The sequence below is a fragment of the Callospermophilus lateralis genome, unplaced genomic scaffold (genome assembly GCF_048772815.1).
Source record: "Callospermophilus lateralis isolate mCalLat2 unplaced genomic scaffold, mCalLat2.hap1 Scaffold_408, whole genome shotgun sequence".
NCBI classification, from domain to species: domain Eukaryota; kingdom Metazoa; phylum Chordata; class Mammalia; order Rodentia; family Sciuridae; genus Callospermophilus; species Callospermophilus lateralis.
This window is the reverse complement of record NW_027514360.1, coordinates 220,600-247,310: the sequence shown is the minus strand read 5'-3', so window position 1 is coordinate 247,310 and position 26,711 is coordinate 220,600. Positions and strand designations below refer to the sequence as shown.

Sequence of the window (26,711 nt, the reverse complement as noted above, 5' to 3'; positions counted from 1 at the left end):
GGATTTGCATTATCAGAAACAGAAAATATGTTCACATCTCAGAGGAGAAATGTTTTTCCTCACACTGAAATCTGAGCTATTCCATGAGATTTGAATGGAGGATACTGAATTACACATTGCTCTCAACTTCAGTTTTGCAGAACAAAAGTACATTTCCCATAAATATCTTGGATTAAAACATAGCATTTCACACTGAAGCATCAGTCCATGGTGGTAGCTGGCTGGAGAACAACTGAGACACAGGTGACAAGCTAGGAAATTGGGGGCCATATGGCCTTGGGCTGATCACCCAGCCTTTCTGATTTCTAGTCTCATCCTCTATAAATTCAAAGAGCAGTGGTTGGAGTCTCTTTTATTTATGATCTTCAGTGACCTTTTGATATTTCCATTGTATGATTTCAAAACTGGGTTCTTTCCCTCTTTCAATTCATTGTTTTCTAGGTGCTAAAAACTATTTCTAAAGTGAGCCAAAGTGGAAGGGAAAGGGAACCATTTTGTGTGTTCCAGTTTTCCTAAGTCTATCAGGAAACAGAAAACCCGGTTTCAATAGTGATACCTGAAGATTGGCAAATCCCTTCTGCTCTCTAGACCTCAGTGTACCCCTCAGTAAATATTGAGATAGATTAAATTCTAGAATTTTGTCCTCTAGAAATTTGTCCTCCAGTAGCTGCCTCAGCTGCTCTCAGTAATAGCATTTGGCTGCATAGGGGTGACATCAGCTATGCATACGAGTGTGCACTCCCCAGGACGGGCTTATCTCTGCCTTTGGCTGTTTGGCCTCAGGCTCGGCATGTCCAGGACAAAGACCCATAATCCTTTGGGCATCTTCCTCTTTGGACCCCTTTAGGGAACAAGAATCCTTGCCTCTTTTCAGATCTCTTCCCTAGGTCCCTGAGGAATGCTCAAAGCCTCTTGTTAGAAATACACTTGAACTCAAGTCTCCCTTAAACCTAGCTGCATGTATTAACTCAACAGAACCTTTAAGTGCCCAGAAATAGGTTGTGCAGGACAATATTGCATCTCCATACTTAGCTTTTCCATTATGCACCAACATAAGTATTCTGGAGGCTTTGCCAAGGTGACCAGCTTTGCCATTCATTGAGCATTTCTCTCTCTTTCTCTTTTTTTAATGTATCTGGAACTATGCACAGAAATTTATATCCTTCATGCAATTTATATCCTCAGAATCATCCTTTGAAGTTTATATTTTCTCAGATGAAAAAACTGAGGCTCAAAGTAGCAACATGCTTTGCCCAAGGTCACTTCATCAAGTGGGTAGTGGAACTGTATTTATCTGTGTGGCTTTAATACTCAAACCCTTCCCACTAATTCTAAGAACCAGTGCAACAGGTCCTGCCAACTTGCCACCTGATATGGTTGAAGGGCGCTCCTGTATATGATGCAGACCTCACTCTGAGACAAAAAGAGAATTCTCACTTATAAGCTGGGATTAGATTACTTTTTGTCACAAAACACTCCTGAGTTCTTACCTCCTGCTAGGAACTTTCCTGCAGCTTCCAGAAAGATGGTAGAGTAAGATCTGACTTCAGCTCATTAACTTCAAGAGTGGTACCCTAAAGACCTCTACGTTTTTAGGTCACTTCCAGAGGGGCCAAGGTTATGTTTGAGGAACTAGGAAAAAATGCGTGTCCTTAGAGACTCCTGCAGCAAACTTTGGAAGTAGGTCTATGATATGATTCTGTGCCAACCTTGCTCAGGATACCGGGAATCAGAATGGATCATACATGGTCCCTGTCCAGGAAATGCTCTCTGTCCACAGAACCAGGCCATCTTCCATCACGTGCCCTGAAACCATTTGTGGTTTATGGAACGTTCCAAGGCCTTGCTACTCAAAAGTACAGGCAACCAACACCAGTATGCTTTGAGAACTGATCAGAAATGCAGACTCTCAAGTTCTACACCCCAGAATCACTAAACTACAATCCACATTGTAGCAAAATCTCCAAGAAATTCATATGCACATTGAAGTTTGAAAAGTACTTCTCAAAAGCCACGGTTCCCAAGTCTGCCTGTGCCTTGTGGTCACCTGGAAAGATCTCAAAGGTAGATGGCCAGGCCCTTTAGTCACTATAGGCAAGGCTTTTTTTTAAGCTGTATTTAGAATCATCGAACTCAGATCATCAGCAGTGAGTGTTTCCTACATACCCTTAAGCCAGGGAGGCAGATATTCATTCATTCATTCTCTCGTGAACTCAGCAGAACTGTCCAGAGCATTCACTCCACATCAGCCAAATGAGAAGCACAGGGAACTTAAAGTCAATCTCTGCCCAGAAAGAGTTCAAGATTTTACTGAGAAGGCAGACAACTGAGCCGAAGTGCCTTAAGGCACTACAGATAACTAAAAGTGTAATCTGCTGAGGCTCTGGAGACACAGAGGAATGGCCCCTTCAGGAGTGGGAAGAAGTGGGGGTCCAGGAATGGTATTTCAGATGAGGTGGTGCGAGGGCTGAGTCTCTGGATATGGGCAAGAATGAGGTGAATGAGGGCTGTGGAGCTTTGTAGTCCCTGGGCAGCAGTGTGAGGAAGCAGAAAGAACACAGACTTTGGAGTCAAGCAGAGCTGGGTTGAAATGCCCTTAGCAGTTTGTGGTCCTGGTCAAGTCACTGCACCTCTTCTAACTTCAGTTTTCTGAAATAAGGAAAAAAAAAGTTCCTACCTTTCACAATAATTGTGAGAAAATGAGGTCATGCAGGTCAAGTGGTAGCACAGTGTCTGAGACAGAGTCAGCATCCATTGGTGGTGTCAGGTACATTGGTATCCATGGGTATCATGTCTGTGGCTCTGTCCTGCCACCTGGTGAAAGTCCAGGTAGGCATCACAGACACAGGGACAAAGTCCAGGTGGGCATCATGGACACAGGGGTTGCTCCCTCTGCTAGGTAGCATGAGGAAGAAATAACTCCGAGAAGTTCAAAGAGCACAACAAGCTGGAAATGACTATTAATAATTTCACATAATCCCCTGACAAACCTGTGAGCAAAATGGAGCAGGGACTTCATCATTTGACATCTGAGGGACCTACAACTTGACCTAGTTGGGGGACTTGCCCCAATTAAAACCTATTCTTTCTAAGTTCCCAACTAATATTCTTTCCCCCATGCTTAACTAACCACCAAACCACAAAAGAGGTGGCCACAGCTCTTACAGACTCTGAGATAATCCTGCCAGTGCCATCATCTTCTGGAAGTCACCCACATGAGAAATCTACACAAGTGACATTTCTCTGGGGCAGTGAGACACGAGCTGGAAACACAAGCTGGAAACTCAAGGGGCTAATCTAAGTGGACAGGGCCCCCACCAGATTCCCCTGGGGTCCATCTTCTGCGAAGATAGATAGCACCAGTTTATCCCGAGTGATGCACAAAGAAATGAAACAATCAGCCCGACTCCGTTCTGTCAACAGGCATGCTGGAAGATCAGGCTGCTCCAGCATTGCAGGGCAGGATCTAAGGTCACTGCACTTTATTTAGCCAGAATCAGTGTCATCGGGGAAGATTAAATCTGTGCTCCAGTATAGAGTAAGTCACAAGAGACATTTCAAGATAAATAGGACACCTGTGCTGTTTCCACTGCCCCCAAATGAGAAGTAAAAGAAAAGCTAAGTAATTTGAATGCAAATACTACCTAAATAAGTGAAAGTGGAGATACCATCCATTAAATCAAGCAGCAGCTGTGATGAGCTAGAAGGCACCAAGCTGAACATTGGAAATACAGAAATGAACAAAATCTAGTCTCTAATGTAAGTACTAATGGCTGGGTCTGGGAGAGGACCCACAAATAAATAGCCATGACTATTACATTAAGTGTTGTGTAATCTAGATGCAGACCAGCATGGATCTCAGTGCACAGAGAAAAAAGGTTGGGGAAAGATTGCAAGAAAAGGTACCATCTGAGCTGACACCTGAAGAATGAGTAGAAAAGAGAAGGGGACAGAGCAGGAACAACAGGGACAAAGAGGCCTGAGGCTTGTGGGGTGTAGGGCATGTGTGAGGGAGAGCAGAGAGATGGAGCAGCCCAGCAGGAAGGGCCTGGGGTGCTTCTGGACTTCCTCTGTGAGACAGAAGGATCCTGGAAGGGAAAATGTGGAAATAACATGTTGGTATTTGGGCTAGATCAGGAGGCACAGCCTGGCTACAGGCAGAGAAACCTTGCCCTGGTTTCAGAAGGAGGTGATAGGACAGCTGGGTTAGGGATTCAGAGGAAGGATCACTGGAGAAAGTCATGTCATGTTAGACAAATTCATGGATAATAACCCTGGATCTGGATGCCTGGCTCTGTTAGAAGTAGCCAGTCCCCAAGGACACAACCCAAAGTAAGGGATATTTATGATGAACAGTCAGGTCCAGCTAAGACCCTCATTGACCCTCACCCCCAAATATTACTGTGCCCCAATCATTATATGTAATTCATAAACACCATTCTGTAAAATAAAATTTTGTTTTTCGAAAGGACCTAAAACCTACATGCTTATAAATGTACCATAGCCCTTATTCAACCTTTCTCATTCCCTCACTGCATCTTGAAGGGTGTGCAGTGGCCTCTCTCAGTATGTGCACTGAACATGGCCAAAGCCAGGCCATCCCATCTGAACAGAGAAAGATTCTTTTTAATCAGAAAATGCAGAAGAGGACACCAATATTGAGATGCAGTTTGAGGGCTGGGTGAATGACCAGGAATTGTAAATTAGCTTCCCAGGAGTAGAGAGTTCAAACTTTATTGTGCCCTAGACTTGAAAGAAGTTGGTTATCAGTACCAGTACCATGGAATAACAAAATTCAGGCTTTACAGGTGCTACCTATCTGGTAGTCATCTCTAATGCAAAAACAGACATAATCACTAGTAATTAAAATAACAATTATGATTCTGAGCACCTCCTGGGTGCTCAATACTTAACAATGCAAGTGCAAACGACATGGCATTTGTGATTTCAGGTAATTTTCCCAACACACCAGCAAGGTGGCTATAGCATTCCCATTGAACAGTTGAAGCAAACAAGGCTCAGCGGGCCAGGCAACCTGCCCAAGCTTCAGAAACTGGACATCATAAAGCTAGACTTAAAACCCAGACTGATTTGATATCAAAGCCCGTGCATTTCCCCACCCTGTGGCTAGCGCGGTGCCTGGTCTCAAGGCTTCTACACAGTCTTTTCTTTCCTTTGTAACCTGAGCCTAGTCTTTGTGACTGATTTCTAGAAACATGCCCTCATTAGTGCTGCTCCTGTTCTGTTTCTTTTTCCTTGAGTTTTGCTGCAGATTTACAAACTAATCCTGCAACTCATTTGTATGTGGCTACAGGAGGGAGACTGCAGGGCTCCTGAGACAGGAGACAGTGTGGACGCCAACCAGGAGTCAGGTCCACTAGGGTCTCCCCTGTTCATCCCAAGATGAGAGTGAGAGCTGCTGTAAAAAAATCCTATGGAGAAGGGCTACATCTTTGAACTCTTGGATTGTTTTTTAAAGTCACGGACCTTCGTGTTTCTAGTTTGACTTAACAGGCCACCTCTGACAAGCCTCACTGATAGCCTTTTTAAGAAAATACGTATCAGCACCTGATACAGGCACTTATCAGCAAGAGGTTTCTGCATTAGTATCTGGGTGGGATGGATAGTTAGGCTAACCCCTAAGATTGAAAAATTGAGGAACCATCCCCCAAAGTAGAGACATCATTCCCCCAAGACTATTTTTTGGCTTGGATTCAAAAAGGCCAGGGACACATCTCAAGCTACCTGACAGAGAAGAAAGTGCTCACCACTGGCCGTGTCTTTGTTTTGCAGTCACAGCCCAGCGCATAAATACTACCTGACCACAGATCCCATGAGTGGGGCCGTCTTCCTTTCTGATACCAACAGCCGGCGGGTCTTCAAGATCAAGTCCACCATGGTGGTGAAGGACCTTGTCAAGAACTCCGAGGTGGTGGCAGGGACTGGGGACCAGTGCCTCCCCTTTGATGACTCTCGCTGTGGGGATGGAGAGAAGGCTACAGAAGCCACACACACCAATCCCAGGGGTAAGGCCTTGCATTGGAATCACTCTCAGTGATGTTTATTGGGGCACTACCATTTCCGGGAGACCTACATGTTTATCATTGCAAAAAATTCTCGGAAAATACCAATAAATATACAGAGGAAGGTTAGGATTGTGATAATTCTACCTACCAGAAATATTCCCAGTTAATATTTCTTATCTGTTCTTTTCGCCTTTATTCTAAATGTTTGTATGTATATAATATTCACCAAAATCAAGTAAACAAGATGAGGTCACATTAAACAAACTATTTTTGTATCCTGCTTTTTCTCCCTAAATGATATATTAGGAGCTCTTTTCATGTCATTAAAGAGTCTTATGTGTCCTCATTTTTAATGGCCATATAGTATTCCTCCAAGTGGACGTTCCATCATGTATTTATCATGCTATTGGATACACATGCTCTCTCATGTTATTGTTACCAAAAGCACTAGTGTGTCATCTTGGCATATGTTCATGAGCTATGGGACAATTAACTGTAGGTCTCAGTTTGGAATCCTTCCAAAAGCTAAACTTCTAAATGCTCAGTTTCAGTATTTGTCATTCACTTATTGAACAAGTATGTACGAGTGTATAGAGCTATGAGGTTGCATAGATAAGTTCTTTGTAACAGAATAAATAAGACTTGGCTGTGAAGCACTCTGATGTGGGAGAGAGCGAGAAGTGTTCCCTGAGATGGAGGAAGATCTGTGCATGGGGGATCAGAGCTGGGAGAGAGCTTGGACCCTGGGAGTCTTTTTAGAAGGGAAGCCATCATCATTCAGATGTCCTGCAGTGGAGGTTTGTCTGTGGTGCCAGCCCCAGGGCCAATGACTCCGTGTCTCAGCTGCAGGGTCCTCATCAATAGAGTAGGGGTAACGATACCATCTGTGTAGACTTCCTAGGAATGGTCTAAGGGTCAAAATCAATGTATTTCACACGGTATCCTGTAAAAACATTATGAATGATTATATTAGAAGGCTGGGGTTCAAAGCAAAGCAGTAAACTCATGAAATCATGCATTCAAATCTAGGCTTTGTCATCCAGTAGCTGTGTGACTTTGGGCAAGTTGTCTAATCTCTCTGAACCTCATTTTTCTCATTTATGTAACGAGGATATAATACAGTTATAGTACAGATTAAATATCATCAGGAAGATAAATGCTTAGCATAGCAGCATCGGGCACATAGTAAACATTGCATAAATGGTGACTCCTATAACTATTGTTATATTGTATTACAATGCATTATGTCACCTCCCATGGTATACCCTCATAGCATATTATCTCTACCGCATGGCTAGAGTGCTCAGGTGGTAACTGTGGGGTAAATATTGTGTCATCAATGGTTAATTTCCCTCTTAATTATGATTTGCTGTATGAACAAGCAGTGAAGAGGGGAGTGAGCACCAACCTTGCTCTTGGGGACCCTGCCTTACGGTTCCTCTCTGCTACTCACTGACTCTGGGACCTCCTCTTCTGGACCTCAGTTTTCCCGATAGTCCATGAGAGGTTAGCCTAATGATCCATCAGCCTCTCTCTGCTATGACACTCTGCTCTCTGAGAATTCAAAGTTTGTTCTTGAGATTTCTGTTCTGCGCAGGCGTCCCTCAGCGGCCCTGCACACTTGCATTCCCTCCCCCTCACACAGATGGAGTGGCAGCGCAATTGCCCAAAAGCCTGCAATTAACCTAGATAAAAATGACAGAGAGTGCCACAATATGCAGACACTTTGCAGTAGGGAGGAGAAAAGATGTCCATCTATTTAGCACAACAAAAAGAGGGGGAAATAAAGTCATTAATCAGGGGACAGATCACTTCGATTAGCCTGTGCAGCCAACTTTGTAAACAAGAAACCCAATTGTTCATGAAGCGCTCATCAGTCCTGGCAGATGGAAGAGAAAGACAGGACAGAGCCAGGAAGACAAGAAAACTCCTGTCTTGGTACTTACAGAATGAAATTAATTTGCCTTCTAGGCAGGGCCCCCCGGGAAAGGCTCCCAGCCTCGAGGCCGCCTGGTCCTCTGTGTGAAACCCTCTCCGGCTGCCCAGCCTCAGGGGGCATGGAAGCCACACCAGTGCTCCAGGGGCCCTTCCTCAGAGCTGGTCCATCCCAGCCCATCTGCTGGCCCAGGAAGAGACACAGGGACCCAGAGCAAGTGCCACAGAACCTACAGAGTGCTGGGTGTTTCTCATAATCCTGATAGCCACTAATAATTATTGATGGCTAACTATTGCAAGTCAGATGTTGGTATCCTCATTTTATAAATGAGAAACCAAGACTTAGAAGGGATGGAGTTTGCTGAGGTTAACACAGTTGGGAAGTCTCACATCGCAAGCGTCTCCACCTTAGCCAACCTCGTCTGACCCTTTTTCCCCCCGCCTGCCTCTAGGAAAATCAAGCAGAAGTGACAAGTTCTCCTCAGGCATGTCATTTACTGGGCTTCCCCGTCTAGACCAGGCCCCTCTCAGGGGCAAATCTTGCCCATCATCCCTAAGCATCAATGGTGTGGTAGGGGAATGTCTGACAGGCCATTCTGGGCCTGGGGTGAAAATCAGAATCGCCCACGATCAAATTTAAAGTGTGCATTGGTCACAGGCACAATCACCCCCTGAACTAGTATTTCCAAGAGGGAGGTCAAAAGGGTGTGTGTTGAAAACACTCCAGGTGATTCTGATGCACATCACTAGCTAAAAAATACTGAATGCGTATCATGACCACCAAGGTGTTTGCCAAGATCAGAGAGGTGCTCAGGTACACTTGAGATCTGGAGCAGGTCCCCCAAGGGATTCTCACACACATTCAAAAAAGAAATACAGACTTACAACAATACCTTGGTTTGACAGATGAGGAAACAAGTGCAGGGATGTCCAGTGACTTGCCCAAGATCACACCAGCTGGGCCAGGGAGAAAGTCAACCAAGTGTCAATCTAGGGATGGAACAGATGATATTGAGTAATCCTGGCTCCTCTCTTCGATGTGCTATCCTTAGACATTAAATTTAACAATATTCTCTATGCAAACCCATAGAATTCTTTTCAGACTATGCTTTTGCAGTGACAGATGTTTCAGTCAGCTTTTTCGCTGCTGTGATAAAGGACCTGATCAGTACAATTGTAGAGGAGAAAAGGCTTATTCAAGGGCCCACAGTTTTAGAGGTCTCCATCCACAGATAGCAGCCTCCGTTCCTGGAGGCTCAAGATGAGGCAGAACATCATGGCAAAGTGTGTAGCAGAAGAAAGCAGCTCACCTGGTAATCAGGAAGCAGAGAGAGACCCCACTTGCCAGATACAAATATATACCCCAAACCATGCCCCCAGTGAGCCACTTCCTCCAGATACACCCAACCTGCCTCTAGTTACCACTCAGTTAATCCCAACAGGGATCAATTCACTGATTAGGTTAAGGCTATAACCCAGTCATTTCTCCTCCAAACCTTGCATTGTCTCACATGTGAACTTTTAGGGGACACCTCACATCCAAACCATAACAACCAATGAAATTAAAATAATAAGGATAGAAAAACTTAAAGAACTATCTTAAAAGAAAAGAAAATTTATTACCAAAAAAGTAAAATAAAATACAAAAAAAAGTGTATTTTATTATTACATTTGCAGGACTTGAGAAGTCAGTTAATTTAAATAATGCACAGTGTAGTGAAAAATATCCCCTTACCACTACCTCTAGTGCTTCAAAACCCCTAGAAGTTATGAGTCCAGTTTTTGTGGGTGACTGAGGTGATAAATAAAAATCTCTGGAGGCAGCAAAGCAGGACTAGAGCCCAAGAGGACCTGAGAACCTGGGTTCCATCCCAGTTTCAAACAAAGCACACAGTTTCTGCACCTCCATCTGTTTGTCTTTAGAAGAGAACCAGAGGGCTGTGGGCATGGCTCTAGTATGCACAAGGCCCTGGGTTCCATCTCCAGTACCACACCAAAGGGAGGGGGCTGAGTGTCGTAGGAGCATCTGAGGAGACCAGGCTGCAAAAGTGCTTTCTGTGTCCTTTTAGCTCTGATGCTGAATTCCTGTTTTGGCTTCTCCATCCAGGCATTACAGTGGACAAGTTTGGGCTGATTTACTTTGTGGATGGCACCATGATCAGACGCATTGATCAGAATGGGATCATATCCACCCTGCTGGGCTCCAATGACCTCACATCAGCTCGGCCCCTCAGCTGTGATTCTGTCATGGATATTTATCAGGTGAGAAGATCTTGTCTGCTAGAACCCTGGGCCCCTGAGCTCATCCTCTCATCCACCACCCAGCCACCCAGCCACTCTGCTGGCCCTTCATCTTTGCACCAGACAAGCCTTTAAAGGATGCCCACTTGGTACAGGCCTTTGATAAGCACCAAGGATGCAGAGATGACACTGACCCTGCCCCACTCACCTCCCAGAGGCTGTGGGAGGTCATCAAGAGGGGTAACAAGTGTGTGGGCATGGCAGAGGTTCTGGGAAATCTGCCCAAGGCCAGCAGAGTAGGATGGATAGAGCTTTAAACAGTGTTAATTTAAATCCACAACCTCCTGAACTTCCTCTTTTGTAACACATACAGGTACTTGCATATTATCTATTCTTTTTCTACTTCATAAACTGCATGAAGCAGGAATTCTTTACTTAATCAGGTGGCTAGTACACATTGAAGAACAGCCCATACGTGTTGATTGATTGATTGAGTGATTAAATCCTGGCTTTGCCACTCACTAGCTCAGTAACTTTGGGCAGGTTTTTGAAGTCTTCTGAGCCCTATTTTTCATCCGAGAAATGGAAATCACTGCCATGGGCCTGGCAGAATTACCTCGAGAACACATACAACAATGCCCGTGAACTTCCTAGTGCTGCTCAACACTTCAGAGGTGAAATAAACTGAATTTCTAAGGTCCGCTTATACAGGAGGTAACATTTACTCCAGGTTTTAAAGACTGAATAGGGGTCTTTCTGGGTAGCAAAAAAAGAAAAGGAGACATTTCACAGAAAGGGGACAGGATGCACAAAGGCACAAAGATGTTAATGAGACTGATATGTTCAAAACCATTGGGAAATTGAACGCTAGAGCTCAAGCTGCTTGGAAGGAGGAGGTAGGGGTTGAAATAGGAAGCATGGTCTGGGGCCAATAGGAAAGGACCTTGCCACTTCAGGCCAGAGAGTTTGGACCTTGGCAGGTGGGCACCAGTATCCCAGGATAGACTCAATAGAGACACATGTGACTAGCAATCCAGCACGACCTTAGGATAGCCTACAGTGACTTGGCAAGTGACCCTTTATTGCTAGGTCCTCGGGCTGGGCTTGGCCTGTGCCATCTTGCCAACGTTACCAGAATCTAGGAGGTACCAGAAATTGGGAGGCTGACTGTGGCGCTTGCTCCCAGCCCCACTCGTCATGCCTGCCTGTTCCTGACACATGTGGCTTCCCCAGGGCCCCATGGCTGCTGCTGGCGGTCCCAGCACTGTGCCACGTGCCAGTCGGATGCTAGTACGGTTCCCTCTGCGCCAACTACTGTGATTGCTGCGCTCCAGAATGGAATCTGTTCTCTGCCACTCATCTTTGCAATTTGGCAGGCTTCCCCTCGCTGGCTCGAGAGTTTCCCTCTCCAGTCTGTGAACAAGCTGGAATCACCCACCAGGAAGCAGCCACGGCCTAAGGATGTGCATACAAGTATTTTCAATTCTCAAAACGGGCCCTCAACCAGCCAGCATAGGGTGCTGAACATTTTCAATCCACACATTGAAAAACTGTTTAACTTTAGATAGAGATACTGCCAAGCAGTCAGAGCAAAGACTTGGAAGACAACTGGCATATATTGGATGGGGGAAAAAATGAAAACCCACACTTAGATTCTGAAATCCTAGACTAAAAATTTCTTTATTGCTGGCCCTTACTACCTTTGTCTGAATCTAAGCATGGATTTTTTTTTTTTTTTACAAAACTCCAGAGCAGGCATATATTTTGACATACACATATGGGCAGCGGGTACTGGCTTTCATTCTCAGAGCTTCCTCTGTTACCAATACCTAGATACTTGGCTGTCCCATTGGGAATAGAAAGGGAAGCCAAAGACAGAACACAGCTAGGAGGCAAGAGTACAAAGGGGAGAACCCAGAAACCTGGACCAACGTAGGAGGAGACAAAGACCAGGTCCAAGATGAGAGAAAGGGACGGGAGGAGGCATTGAGTAGAGAGGGGGCAGATTACATGCCTGTAATCCCAGCAATTTGGGAGGCTGAGGCAAGAGAAACATGAGTTCAAAGCCAGCCTCAGCAATTTAGCGAAACCCTAAGCAACTCAGTGAGACCCTGTCTCTAAATAAAATATAAAAAGGACTGTAGGTGTGGATCAGTGGTTAAGTGCCTCTGCTTTCAATTCCTGGTACAAATAAAAAGAAAGAAAGAAAGCTGGATATTAATATAGCCAGGTATGGCCACCCCAGGCAGAGCATCACTCTCTACCTAGGGACCAAATGAGCACACTCTATGTGCTGGGTGCTTTTCTAGTGAGATTAGAGAGCTAAGCATGGCTTCTCTTTTCTCATGTAGCCATCACAGTAATCCTGTAGGGTAGATATTAGAGATAAGGAAACTGAGACCTGGTGAAATAAAAGGTGTTATTTATGCAGAGCCCTATACTAGATTTCATCAGAGATGCAAAATGAATTTTTTAAATAAAATCATGTAAGTAAACACCTAGTACAGTGCCTGGCAGCTGCCAATAGGGTGTCAATATTAGGTTGCTTTAAAATCCACAAAAGAACTTCCATGTACATTGCCTCAGCCGATCCCCACAACTACCCTATGCATATTTATTACCCCTTTTGCTATGGGGTGAGAAGGTCAGTGTCTAGGAAACTTGAGTAAGATGACGCTTCTGGTGACCGTGGAATTGGAGTCGAAGTGAGGTGTCCAGCCCTCCATCCCTTGCTGGGTCTGTGCCATTTGCTGGCCATTCATTCATTCATGTGACAGTCATTTCTGCAAGCACATCACTCTTTAACAAGGCAGTCAGCTCAGAGTGCCTCAGTGAAGCAGAAAATACTCAGGAAGATAGGGTGGAGGGGATGCCCCTCCCTGACATGGCCCTTAAACTAGGAGCTGGAGGACCTCCAAAGGCATAAGGTCTGCTCCCTCTGTTTTGGTGGTGGGAAATCAAGCCAAAGGCAGAATCATCCCTGATCAGAGGTGAGACCAGATTGGCTTACATACAGTATGCCCCAGAACCATCATGCCAGCTACATGACAGAGCAGCTCTGAGAGCCATGCCTTCTCCACCCCCAGGTGCCCCTGTGTATGCAGCAGCTTTCGACAACATGCTTGCTGTTCATTTCTTCTGGTTTCCTCTCTCCTTTCCCTCTACTGATTCCCTCTTCCCCCCTCCCACCCACCCACTCATCAAGACGCCATCTTTTCATCATAATGACAGGCAGAAAGGTCTCGCAAGCAGGTCCCCAAGGTGCCACAGGACCAGAGGGCATAAAATATTTAGCAGCCAGTGTTGACAAGAAATGGGTTTTAGAAAATTGAAAATTCTCCTGTCACTTTAGAGCAAACTGTGTTCTTGATGCAGCCGAAAGCTGGCACAACAGTGCTCCAGAGAGCACTGGGGAGCATGAGTGGCAGGCAGTCCAGGCCACAGCTCTGCAGGGTCTGCAGCGCCCTCGCTCTGTGCAGATAGCCAGGCACTGGGGTCGGGGGTGAGGAGACAAGACCCGAAGACAGACTGCCCTGAAGAACCGAGAAAGGTCTCGCCCTTCCTGAGAATGGCCCTGAGCTAAGGGGACAGATGAAGGTGGCCTCGCCTAGACATATAATTTATTGGGGTTTCATTCTACCTAGGCAAGCAATCACATGCACCTTGCAAGAAATTTGAAAAGTTTAAAATCACCAAGAATATTAGAATGGCCTTTTATCCTAGTATGGTTAATGTTTTGAGATATATCCATCAGGCTTTTAATCTCCTCTCTATCCATAATCGATCTAATTTATGATTACGTTTCCTCCTAATTGGAATCACACTGTGCTTACAATTCTGTGACCTGTTCTTTCTTCTTAACACATAGCAAACATTTCCCCCTGTCATTACATATCCATCTATAATGTCACTTATAATGATTACACATAGTATTCTTATTTATGAGTGAACTAAATATGCTATAATTTATTTAGCCAATTCTCAATTGTTGGGCATAACTCCAGTTTTTCACCCTTGTTAAAACTGGGTCTGATGAATATGCTTGTAGACAATGGTATACAAGAGAAAATTCCTGGGAGAGAAACTTCTTATCTAAATTATTATATTAGTTAGAGTGGACTCCATAAGGGACCAAAGAGCAAGGGTTTATAGGGGGCTCAGGAGCCCTAAGTTGAATAGTCTTTAGTTAGGGCCCAAAAATCAGCAGAAGGAAACACTCATCAACACTTCCAACCCTGTATGGTGTGGTTGGACCTCTTGAAGGCCCAACTAGTGAAGTGCCAGTAGTTCCCAGTGTGATCTATCCAACAATCCATGCCCCATGTCCATGTCCATTTCTCCTCACCTTAAACCCTGAAGGTTGCAGCCTCTTAGTTTCCCACTTAAAGACTTACCAGTCAGGCTCAGAAGAAGCTCAGAGTGGGGCCCCAGACCTGTGAACCCTAAATCCTACTGCCAACTTCATTAATCCTTTCCAGGAGGACCAGTTCTCAAAGGTATTAGAAACCATTATGTAGAGCAGGGCTTCCTAAACTTCAGTGGACACCGAAATCACCCAGGGATTTTGCTTTAATGCAGACACTGATTCAATAGGTTTGGGGCAATTCTGACCAGCTCCCAGATGATACCAATGCTGTTTGTCTGGTTATCACCCAATATAAGAGGCAGGAATCCAGTTGTGTTTCCCAACTCCCAATTAGAATCACCCAGGAAGCTTGAAATAATGTCAATGTCCAAACCCCACCCAGGGAACCGACTCAGGGTGGAATGTGAATACCACTATTTTCTAAAACATCCCCAGATTATTTGAATATAGGGCCAGATTTGAGAACCACTGGTCTATAACTGTGTCTGACAGTGCCATGGTTATTCTGTCTATTATTTGAGAAATCATCTTTTATACACGTATCATATCATCCATTCATGAAGAGTCTCTTCTAAACCTCTGAACAAGTCCTACTTTGCCTCCAGACTTCATCTGACTTCCCCTCCCACCCCCATATCACTGTTTGAGCACTCTGCACAATTATTATTTCTGTTTTCCAGATGTGAATATTGTGGCTCAGAGAGGCACAGTAACTTGCGCAAGGTCATAAGTGGTAGAACTAGGATCTGAACCCAGGCCTGTCTGACTCCAAAGTCCATCTTCTCACCGGCTACTTTCTGTTGTTATCCCCTCTTCAGGTTTTGTCAGTCCTGACAGAGACCATCAATGCCTCAGTGACATGGTTTTCCTGTGCTCAGGGGGCTAACACTCCTTTTTTGATGGTATACTCTGTAAGGATTGGCCAAGACTATATGTAAAGGTGCTTCGGATGCTGTTATGGGTTTTAAGGGGGTGTGGGATGATTAGTGGGGGACATCCTGCCAATCATTTGAGTGTTCATGTCTCCATTGTCAGGTTCGCCTGGAGTGGCCCACAGACTTAGCCATCAACCCGATGGACAACTCTCTTTATGTCCTTGACAACAATGTAATCCTGCAAATCTCTGAAAATCACCAGGTACGCATTGTCGCTGGGAGGCCCATGCACTGCCAGGTTCCTGGCATCGACCACTTCCTGCTGAGCAAGGTGGCCATCCATGCAACCCTGGAGTCAGCCACTGCTTTGGCTGTTTCACACAACAGGGTCCTATATATTGCTGAGACTGATGAGAAAAAGATCAACCACATCAGGCAGGTCACCACTAGTGGAGAGATCTCCCTAGTTGCTGGGGCCCCCAGTGGCTGTGACTGTAAAAACGATGCCAACTGTGATTGCTTCTCTGGAGACGATGGTTACGCCAAGGATGCAAAGCTGAACACCCCGTCTTCCTTGGCTGTGTGTGCTGATGGGGAGCTCTATGTGGCTGACCTTGGGAATATTCGAATTCGGTTCATCAGGAAGAACAAGCCTTTCCTCAACACCCAGAACATGTATGAGCTGTCCTCCCCCATTGACCAGGAGCTCTACCTGTTTGATACCAGTGGCAAGCATCTGTATACCCAAAGCCTGCCCACAGGAGACTACCTGTACAACTTCACCTACACTGGGGATGGTGACATCACTCTCATCACAGACAACAACGGCAACATGGTTAACATACGCCGAGATTCTACTGGGATGCCTCTCTGGTTGGTGGTCCCAGATGGCCAGGTATACTGGGTGACCATGGGTACCAACAGTGCACTCAAAAGTGTGACCACACAAGGACACGAGCTGGCCATGATGACATACCATGGCAACTCTGGCCTTCTGGCGACCAAAAGCAATGAAAATGGATGGACAACCTTTTATGAGTAAGTATCCAGCTGCTGCCATTTGATGGCTGTTTTATTAGGTGCATTGCAGGTTAGAGATGAAGTGTTCATTCTTGAATGTATTTCATTTTTAATTCAGGACTTGGGATGCAAACCATTACCTTTAATATGCTCTCATGTTCATATTCTAGATGATTTCTCCTGAGAAGGAAATTTGTGTAGTGGAGAAGCTACAAGCTTTGGAATCAGAGAATTTGGGCTTCCATCCTAGCTGCACCATGGATTTCATTTTTCTGGGCTTTAGTTCTACATCTATAAAATGCTCATGGTGAACATAGTACAGGGAGATGATATAGATGAAAAGTCCTTGATAAACTCCTTGCCTCTCCAGATGACCACTGTTCAGAAACATGGTAGTGGGAGAAGGAACAATTCCATATAGGTGAATTTTTTTTTGCATAATTGGAGCTCACATCTTTAAGTACCAAATTTTTTTTTTTAATTTTTACCATTTTAGATGACCTTGTTATGAGGTACATTACCTGCCTCCTTTCTGAAACACGTGACACAGATCTAACATAACCTTTCTATTTATGAGTCAGGGTTGTTAATGAGGAGAGCAACAATGGCATATTATGCTGTTGTAGGAAAGAGCTTCTGTGGGGAGACAAGGATGCAGAACCCTTTGCCCTGCCTAAAGTAATGCTCAACTACTCTTTTCTTGGCCCCTCCATGGGGAGTTACTGTGTCCCCATTTGTTTTCAGTCACAGTGCTCACCTCATCTAGCTACAACCCTACTTCCCCCCATACAGGGCTTCTTAAGTGGTGTGGTCAGAGAAGCAGAAGTTCAGCTTATTACAATCCCAGCCAAAATTAAATAGACGTTATGAAGTGTTTCCCTATGAGGTATTTTAATGAAGGGATTTTGTAACATCTCTTTTTCTAGTTAGATTTTTTTAAGCTTTTATTTGTTTTTCCCCAAGATGTTAGCCATGTTCCAGAGAACTGAGACTGCTGAAAGTGTCACCATTAGACATGTGTGCAGGGGATGGGGAAGGACCTAGTCTTGTTGACCATCAAAAGTGGGCCAGGAACTGCATTGTCATTGCAGCCTCCCTTCACAGCAGCTGGGATTTGGGCAGATATTATCTGCTTTATGGAAGTAAAAGCTGAGGCTTGGACAAGCCCATTTGCCCGCTTTTACATAGTGAGAACACGACAGAACAGGGATTGCAGCCCAAATCTGTCTGAGGCCAAAGCTCTTGCTCTTTCATTTCTGCCCTACTGCCCTCCCCCACTCCACCCCCCTTAAGGTTGTTAATCCCAAATGCACTTGAATCCTTGAACCCTACATTCTTCTCAAAGTGGATCAAGCATCAGTTTCTCACAATCTTGAAACTCAAAGGAAAAGGACCTATAATTGATTTTAAATATAACTTACACCAAAAAATGTCACAGCAGTTTGTACAAAGTTCACTAACTAAATTCCTTTCTCCAAACAAGGACCTTGCTAATTGCAAAGAAAAGACAAAGATCCAGGAAAACAGCAATTATCTTGATTAACTCATTGAAATGGAAATACGCTAAATAATTCAATTTTCCCCATTGCCCATGGAAATCTCATACATTATTTAGCCAATACAGGGATTTCTTTGTCAGAGCGAGTCTGTACACTTAATTAGTTCCCAAGGTCACTCCCTCAGATCCCAAACTGAATGCCTGCACATCACTGCCACTGTTACTCTTCACCACCCTGAAATCTAAAACCATTTCCTACACCTCTACCAGACAGGGTCCCTTCCTCTCTTTCCCTGATGAAATCTACAGCCATGTTTGATATTTTAGGAAGAAGGAAAAGTTATTACAATTGCTTTTTATAAAATAGCATTTGAAATTCCAAAGAATCCACTTTATAGGAGTACACAAGAAAAGCACTGATCCTTCTTGACACAAACCAGAAGTGGAAGATAAAAGCCATACAAATAAAAAAAAAAGAAAGAATAAAAGAAAACTCACTTTTTTGAGATCCCTCTGTATGCCAGGCTCTTTCCCATTTCATAGCATCTATGAGATGGTAAACCATAAGCCTGATACAGATTAATTACCTTGGGTCTCATGGTAGATCATTTTTCAGAGAGCAGGAAATTATCTTCCACATTTTTACATAAGAATATGCTAAAGCACAGAGAGATTAAGGAACAAGCTTAAAAATCACATAGTGGGTGTAGAGCACAACTGGAACACAAGTCCATGTTCCTCCAACTGCACTGGCCTGGTTCACCTGTGTTCTTTGTGACTTATTGGTATGATAGAGATCTAAATAGTGTCTATTCTATAAGAACAGCCTGAGGTTCAAAATTTCCGTGAGATAAAATATGAAAAGCTCCATAAAATGACAGTGGCTGCCATTATTATTATTATTATTATTATTATTATTATTATTTCAAGCAATATGTGGCAGTAGCAGTAATTATAGAAATGTTATTTGGACATGAAACATATTAGCCAGGAGCAGTTTGTAAGTAAACTAATCAGAGGAACAGATCAAAGTTTTAATAGGAGTAGGAATCAAAAGAGCAGACTCAAATGTCAAGTAGAACATATTAAGGTGTGAACTAGGAAAGAGGTCAGGTCCCTGAGGATATCCTAAATGGGCTGGAAAATGGCATGCTGAGTGGGCCAAGTAAAGTGGATCTGTTCTGGAAACAAAGCAAGGGAGCCAGGCACCTATCTTCACTGAACATTAGCCATGTGACTCAGGCAGGCTAGCTGGCCTCCAGGCCCATGTCTCAACCAAACAAACAAAAAAAAATTCCTACCTTACCCCATTTATGGGCCATTCCGAGGATTAAAAACTAAATTAATACTGAGAGGAAAAAAATACTTAACAAGCTATTAAGCTTCCTAGAAGGAAAGGTGTACAGTTGTTTATTGTCGAGGTGTTTCTTTTTCTTTTTTTTTTCTATTTATTTATTTATTTTAATTAGGTATATCTGACAGCAGAATGCATTTCAATTCATTGTACACAATTGCAGCACAACTTTACATTTCTATGGTTGTACATGATGTAGCATCACACCATATTGTGTTGTGGTGTTTCTTAACAAGGATTTGAACAGGTTTTACCAATGCACCATTTGCTCTAGTGAAATTTCTCCTTTTAGCTCCATGAGGCACCTTTGTGGATTCAAATTCAAATGTTCTAAAAAATTTTAAAAAAAATCCATCCAGGCCTTCCTGTGACATGGGCTATTACTGAAACAAGTTTAAGTTGGCTTTATCGATCTTCCTAGCAGATTAAATAATACATCTAACATAAACATCACACACTTTAGAGCAACTTGGAGTTCACAGCTCTGGAGATTCAAGGTTACTTTCCTTCCCTGAGCCCACAGGTCTGCTGGTAAAAACCTCCAAGGAGTCTGCAATAGGGACTTCATCTCTAGGGAGGGCCATCAATGCTATCAGACTTGGCATATGGTCAGAAAACAAGAAAATGTAAGAAAATGTCCAGTAGCATGAGGCTCCTTCCAAAATTAAGGGCTGGAGATGTAGCTCAGTGGTAGAGTGCTTTCCTAGCCTATGTGAGGCTCCAGATTCAATCCCCAGCACCACAAAATAAGTAAATAAACAAAATTGACTTCCTGGGTGGGCATGAAAAACCAACTTCCCTAAATTTCAGAGCAGGAAGTGACTATGGTCTCCCACAATGCCTGACGACAGCTCCTGTTATAGGTATGTTTCCTTTAGCTATTGTGAGAACCTTACTAATTTATCTCTGTGTCAAGCTTAGGGCTTGCCACCTTGAAAATGATTCACTAAATATTTTATAAATGAAACATAAATTCAAGAGGGAAGGGAGATAAAGAAAGGGAGGAAAATATGCTGTAGTGAGAAGAATGCTGGATTCAAATCCCAGTTCTGACATTATCAGTATTCCTGGAAGGACACAGAATTCAACTCAAAGAGTTCAAATCAACAGATTGGGCTTCTTTTTTTAATATTTATTTATTAGGTGTAGATGGACACAACACAATGCCTTTATTTTTATGTGGTGCTGAGAACTGAACCCAGGTCCCGCCCACGCTAGGCGAGTGCTCTACCGCTGAGCCACAATTCCAGCCCCCAGATTGGGCTTCTTGATTTTGCTTGGGGGATATGAGAGCTAGAAAGAGCATCATTCCCAATCTTATAACAAAAGTAAGCCTGACAACAGGCAAATTCATGGATTTTCCTTGAACTCCTCAGAGGTAATAGAGCAACAGACTAGCCCAGATTCAAGGAGGGACAGACACCTGCAGAGAGAGACAGGATATGAACTTAGCTTCCCTGGAGTGGATGCAACTGGAACTAGTAGGAGGAGCTCACTAGGATGGCCACCGTATTTCTGAAGGCCAAGTGTGTATGGGCAAGAGAGTATCAAGCCCTGGGAACTGAAATGGAAGGAGTCCACATCCTCTTCAGGAGTTTTCCGCCACCCCCCCCCCGCCCACCACCAGTAGATTGAAGAAAGATCTCAGAAAGAGACCTTTTTGCTAGACCTGGGGAGGTGTGGAGCAACCGCTGAGGAGAAGAGCACAAATAGCTGCCTGCTCCACCCAGACCCCTATCACCCTGCATCCCCTGAGGAGCAAAAACCTTCACCTGTGAAGAGAGAGCCAGTCACTCTCCCACTTAGACACAGGTGGAGACCCATCAGCTGAATGAGAGAAGAAAAGCAGAAAAAGTATGTAGTGCAGGAGAAGAGCAGGAATCTGTAAGAGCCCCAAACTGCCGCCTGAGAAGGGGTGGGAGCACTTAGGTGGAGACAGTCCCCAGGGTCAGGGGCACACATACCTAAGGCTGAGTCCTCCTCAGGACAATAGAGAACTCGCCCACCATCACCTCCTACTGATTAAAAAGCTGAAAGCAACAGTGCAGAGCAAAGCATTGCTGCAAAAAGGATGGAAAGCGGGTAGAGCATGGAAGGAGACCCTCTGATTTGTGGCACAAAGGACCTAATGCTAAGGATGGAGTGGAAATTGAGGCCAAGAGAAAAACAGTTGACAGATCAGTTTCTCACCCTAAGCACAAAAAATTGCTAAAAGAACTTAAAGACTATGATGCACTGAGGCAACCACAGAAACCAGGAACTTCTAAGCCAGCCCAAATCCTAACTAGATTAACTCACAACCCCTCCCTGAAGTCCTAGCAGAAGTAAACTCATTTCCAAACACAAGCCATCAATCTCAGTCTCTACCATGCCACACGAGGTGTCACATTTTCAACTGAACACGGGTAGGAGAAGAAAAAGCAAAAGGGAATCATTAGAGCCATATTCTGATATGACACAGATGTTGAAACCATTGTTCACAGAATTTAAAATAACTGTAATTGTATCAAAAGCTCTTGTGAAAAAAGGTGAACAGTTTCCAAGATCAGATGGATGATTTCAGCAAGAAGATAGAAACCCTAAGAAAAAATCAGATGGAAATGCTAGAAATGAGAAACACAACTACAGAGATGAAGAATGCCTTTGACCGGCTCGTTGCTCCTGATGACACAGCATGACACAGCTGCGGAAGAAAGACAGGCCAGTAGAAATTACCCAAATGAAAACATAGGAGAAAAAGAGAGCAAAAGAATACTTCAAACCCTGTGGGACAACATCAAATGATCTAGTACGCACATAACTAGAATTCTAGGAGAGGAGTTGAAAAACAGGCAGAGGAATATTTGAGGAAATAATGGCCAAGAATTATTCATAATTAATAATGAACCACAGATCCAAAAAGCTCAAAAAATACCAAGTAAAATAAATACACACATACACACACACACACACACACACACACACACACTTTTCTAAACATATCATATTCAAACTGTTGAATGCAAAAGAAAAACTCTTGAAAGCATCCAGAAAAAAAGAACAAACAAAAATTACAGCAGACTTCTCATCAGAAAACACACACACTAGAAGACAGAGTTCAGAAAGAAAAAAAAAAATTTCCACTCAGATATGATATGCAACATCGATGAGAGACAGACCTGCACTGGAAGGGTGGACTACACCTTTCAAATGAAAATATGTTTTAGAGGTACAGACAGGGATAAGGGGACCAAGAAAAGATGCTGAGGCACCCAAGCACTAAAAACACAACAGCCATTACCAAGCCTCAGGCTGAAGGTCAAGGTGGTGGGGGGAGCAGGTAGAATATTGTTACTGAAGCCCCGTGGGAAGGAGAATGCACCTGGTAGAAGCTGTTATCATAGATGGATGCAGCTATTCCTGGAAATATGGCAGTGAAGGAGAGAATGAGGAAAAGCTGGTTCTGACCTCCAGTGTCTTATCAGTGCTGGCCATAGACTTAGCTTAAGCAGACTTGAGTCAGCCCAGGTACTCAGTGATGCAGTGTGCAGGGGTCAGCCTCTCTGGGCACAGAGAAGGGCAGAGAATGATTGGGGAGAGCATGCAGAATAACCAACATAGAGACTGAGTGGCTCTGCAACATGTTAGACGTAAGGATCAGAGCCAATCCTGGATCCCAGGTAAACCTGAACCCAACATACTTTCCAGCACATGTTAAGCCATCAGTGAGAGACAGACCTACACTGGGAGAGCGAACTACATCTTGGGAATCCTGAAGGCTAGAATTCATTGTTGGGACTTCATTTTATAGGAAATAGTGAGTACAAGTTTTTACTGCAGAAGCCAGTAAGTGCCCTGGCTCTGACCTGATTTTTGAGTGGACAATGATGTAGTGATGCCATTCATTACAGTGACTGAGGCCAAGGGAACTATAGGAGTGCATGGACCGTGAACTCTAATTATTCATAGATGACACAGTGTCCGTTCCCGTTGTTGGTGTTGATGCTGGTGTTTGGAACAGTCACAGATGAAAGTCGTAATACTCAGATCTTTTTTTTCTGAACAAAAAGTTAAAATCATCAACAGTTTAGTATCAGAGTGGAAATTTGGCATTTTCCTCGCTAGCTGCACATAGTAAGTGGCTCGGGATGAAGTATCAAGTGTGAAGAAGAAGGCCTTACAGTGTGTGAAGATACCCTTTAGCAGTCCTCTTCTGAGAGCCAAGTTCACAGCAACTCGATGAATCTTTTATGTGTTTTCTTTCACTGTGCTCTAGAGATGCTTTGGGAAAACGGAGTGAAGAAAAGTCAGTGGAATGAAATAATGGAAAGCCAATCATTGGGCCATCTCTATCCTCCCTCCAAGAGGGGGCCTGGCATCACTGCAAAAGTCAACTGCAGCAGTAGCCAAGCGAAGCATCTTGAAGGGAAAACTGTCAGTCTTCTTGACCCACTTGGGACTTCCAAACAGAATTTTTTCCTTAACACAGTGATGAATACAAAGGTTTTGATTTGAAACAGCATCATTATTATGGAAAGCTTGATGAAAGAACACACTCTTGAAGGTCAAATAGACCTGACTTTGAATCTATATTCTTTAACTAGCTGTGTCATTTTAAGCAAGTTACTTATCTTCTCTGAGTCTAATCATCACCATTTGTGAAATGGTGATAATAATCCCTACCTCGAGATGATTACAAGCATGATGCTTGGTACCTAAAAGATACTCTGAATCTTTGTGAACTTTCGCTTCCTCACACAGGGAATGGAGGGAGTAGTAAACTCTTAGTTGCTTTCAATTCGTGTCTTCAATAATCAACAATAGTACCTACCATCTTCCTATGTATTTATTCACCCACTCAATAAATATTACTGAGTACCTTCTATATGCTGGGTAATTGTCTAGGCACTGAGAATATAGACAAGGTCCCTATCCCCCATGGAGCTTATCTTCCAGTAGGAGGAGACAGATAACAATCAACTAAACAAGATAATAAGTACAATGAAGACAATATAGTAAGATAACATGATAGAGATGGGGGACCTGTCTATTTCAGAAATGGTAGTCAGGGAAGGCCCCATTTGAACTGAAACTTGAATGGTGGAACTGGCCACACCTGTGTGGAAGAGCATTCCCTGCAAAGTGACAGTCAGTGTAAGCACCAATAGCATGGATTGAGCTTGGCATATTTGGGGAACAGCATCAGGGGCAGTGAATTACAGAGGTACAGAAGAATAAAGGTCACGGGGAAGTCAGAAGGAGAGGCTGTAAGGAGTCAAGTCATTCACATTGTTAAATGCGTGTCTAGCACTCAGAGTTCTGGCTACAATAGTAACCAATTGAAGTGCCTGCTTCAGGGAGTTGACATTCCAATGAGGACAGTCCCCTGGGGTCCTGAAGGCCCTGGTAAGAATTTACATGCATTTTAAATATGTTACCTCTTTTGGTCTTCTCTGGGTCTCTATGAGCTAGAAGTTATTATCCTCATGTATAGAAGAAGAAACAAAAGGCTCACTGAGGTTATGCTGCATTATGTAACCTGCCCAAAATGTGGTAATTTGTGGTGGGGGTTTGAGGCAGGTGGGAAACAGAACTGCACGCTCATCCTCCAGGGTCACATTGCTAGCAAGTGTGGAGCCAGGATTCAAGGCATAGACTGTCTGGCTCCAAAGACTTCATGCCAGCCATTCCTTCCATTTCTCATGGAGAGAAAGAAAACTTGTCAATGCTTTTTGGGTTCCCATAATTAAAGCCATGATGGTCATAAACAAGCCATTGTCCAGATGTCACCCAATCATAGGACTAGGACTTAAGGCAACCACTCAGAGTCTGGAGTTCTGTGTACTCCCCCTTCCAGGCCCCTGCACCTGTTTGAGCAGCTTTGCAGCAGAGCAGAAAGGGTTCTGTAAGAGCAACCCTCAGGGCAAAGGTGTTCAGGGTCTGTAGAATGGGCAGCTCCAATTCTTCCCATGCAGAGTCAGAAGAAACTGCTCTGATGGGATAATCATAGGTATTGATCAAGCAGCAGAGAGATCCAGTGGCATTTCTCAAACTTTGAAAGGTAGTGAAATGAATGAATAGGAGAGAAAGTTTTATAAATTGGTTGTTCTATTTGATGTTCATTTAATTAAGACATTCAGTCCTTCTAATGGAAAATGCAAGGAGTGGAAATTACGGGTTTTGGGCTGTCTCATATAAAATGAAAACCAGATCTTGAAGGCATGGGGCCTTTTTGCTGTATCTTCTTCGGGCTCAATTTAATTATGCATTACAGGATACCTTCAATAATAATTACAGTTGTCTGCCTTGATACAAAACCTCTTTCTGTCTTGAGACTAAAACTCTGGGGAGATACCTAGGGAGAGGGCCATAGTATCTTTTATCAAGAGCAGCTTCTTCCATGTGTGCCTTCAGCAGATGTTTATCAGGTGTCTACATGTGTCCAGTTTCTGTCATGTCATACAGCAGGTAGAGTGTGAATAAGTCATGGCCTGTTCTCTCCTACAGAGCAGGAACGAGAGGCCTTGCATGTTCAATCCTGCATTCCTTGAGTTGCTCAGCCAGCATTCCCTGCCCGTCTTCCCTATGCCTGACTCAATTCTGCTGAAGCAGGGATGAACTGGGAGTAGGTCCTCCTGGGTCACAGTGCTGACAGGTGGCAGAATCCAAGTGGTGTGACACCAGATTCCCAGCCTAGTAATCGAACTCCATAAACCATTCCTGACCTCGACAACTCACAATCCCAAGAGGGAAATGCCTTGTACATCAGCATCCCAGCACAAGAGAAGCATCCTAGGAAAAGCTCCTCACAATACTCCCAGGGGGTAGGCAGGGCTGGGGTATCCTCTCCACTATGTGAATTGGGAAAGGAAAACTCAAATGGTAAATCATCTTCCTCCAGTTAGATGTCAACAGGTGACCAAGACTTGAGCAAGGAGAGGAGGGAAACAGAGGACTGTATCTGATTGAAAAGGAAAGCAGAACACATAAAACCAAGGCATGAGGTAGAACATTCCAGCTATAGCACCGTCATATTTTTGTTACTCAGTGCTACCCCTTGGTTTCCAGGTATGACAGCTTTGGCCGCTTGACAAATGTGACCTTCCCTACGGGCCAGGTGAGCAGTTTTCGAAGTGACACAGACAGCTCGGTGCATGTCCTGGTAGAGACCTCCAGCAAGGATGATGTCACCATAACCAACAACCTGTCTGCCTCAGGTGCCTTTTACACACTGCTGCAAGGTAAGCCAAGCAAGTCCGGGAGCCTTTGGGACACAGGGGGCCTTTGAGAGAAGATCCCTTCGTCAGAAGAATGAGGCTAGAAATGTTGCTTCAGGAGCCGCCCAAGAACAGCAAAGAATTATGATTTGTTTCTCTCCCTATTGCCACCTCATTTGCAAAACACATAAGCCGGAGTC

At 44.0% G+C, this 26,711-nt stretch overlaps 1 pseudogene; it reads left to right on the top strand.

Annotated features, from left to right (window-relative positions):
- Positions 1 to 26,711, top strand: part of LOC143386551 (teneurin-4-like) — a 183,576-nt pseudogene that overhangs the window by 69,626 nt on the left and 87,239 nt on the right.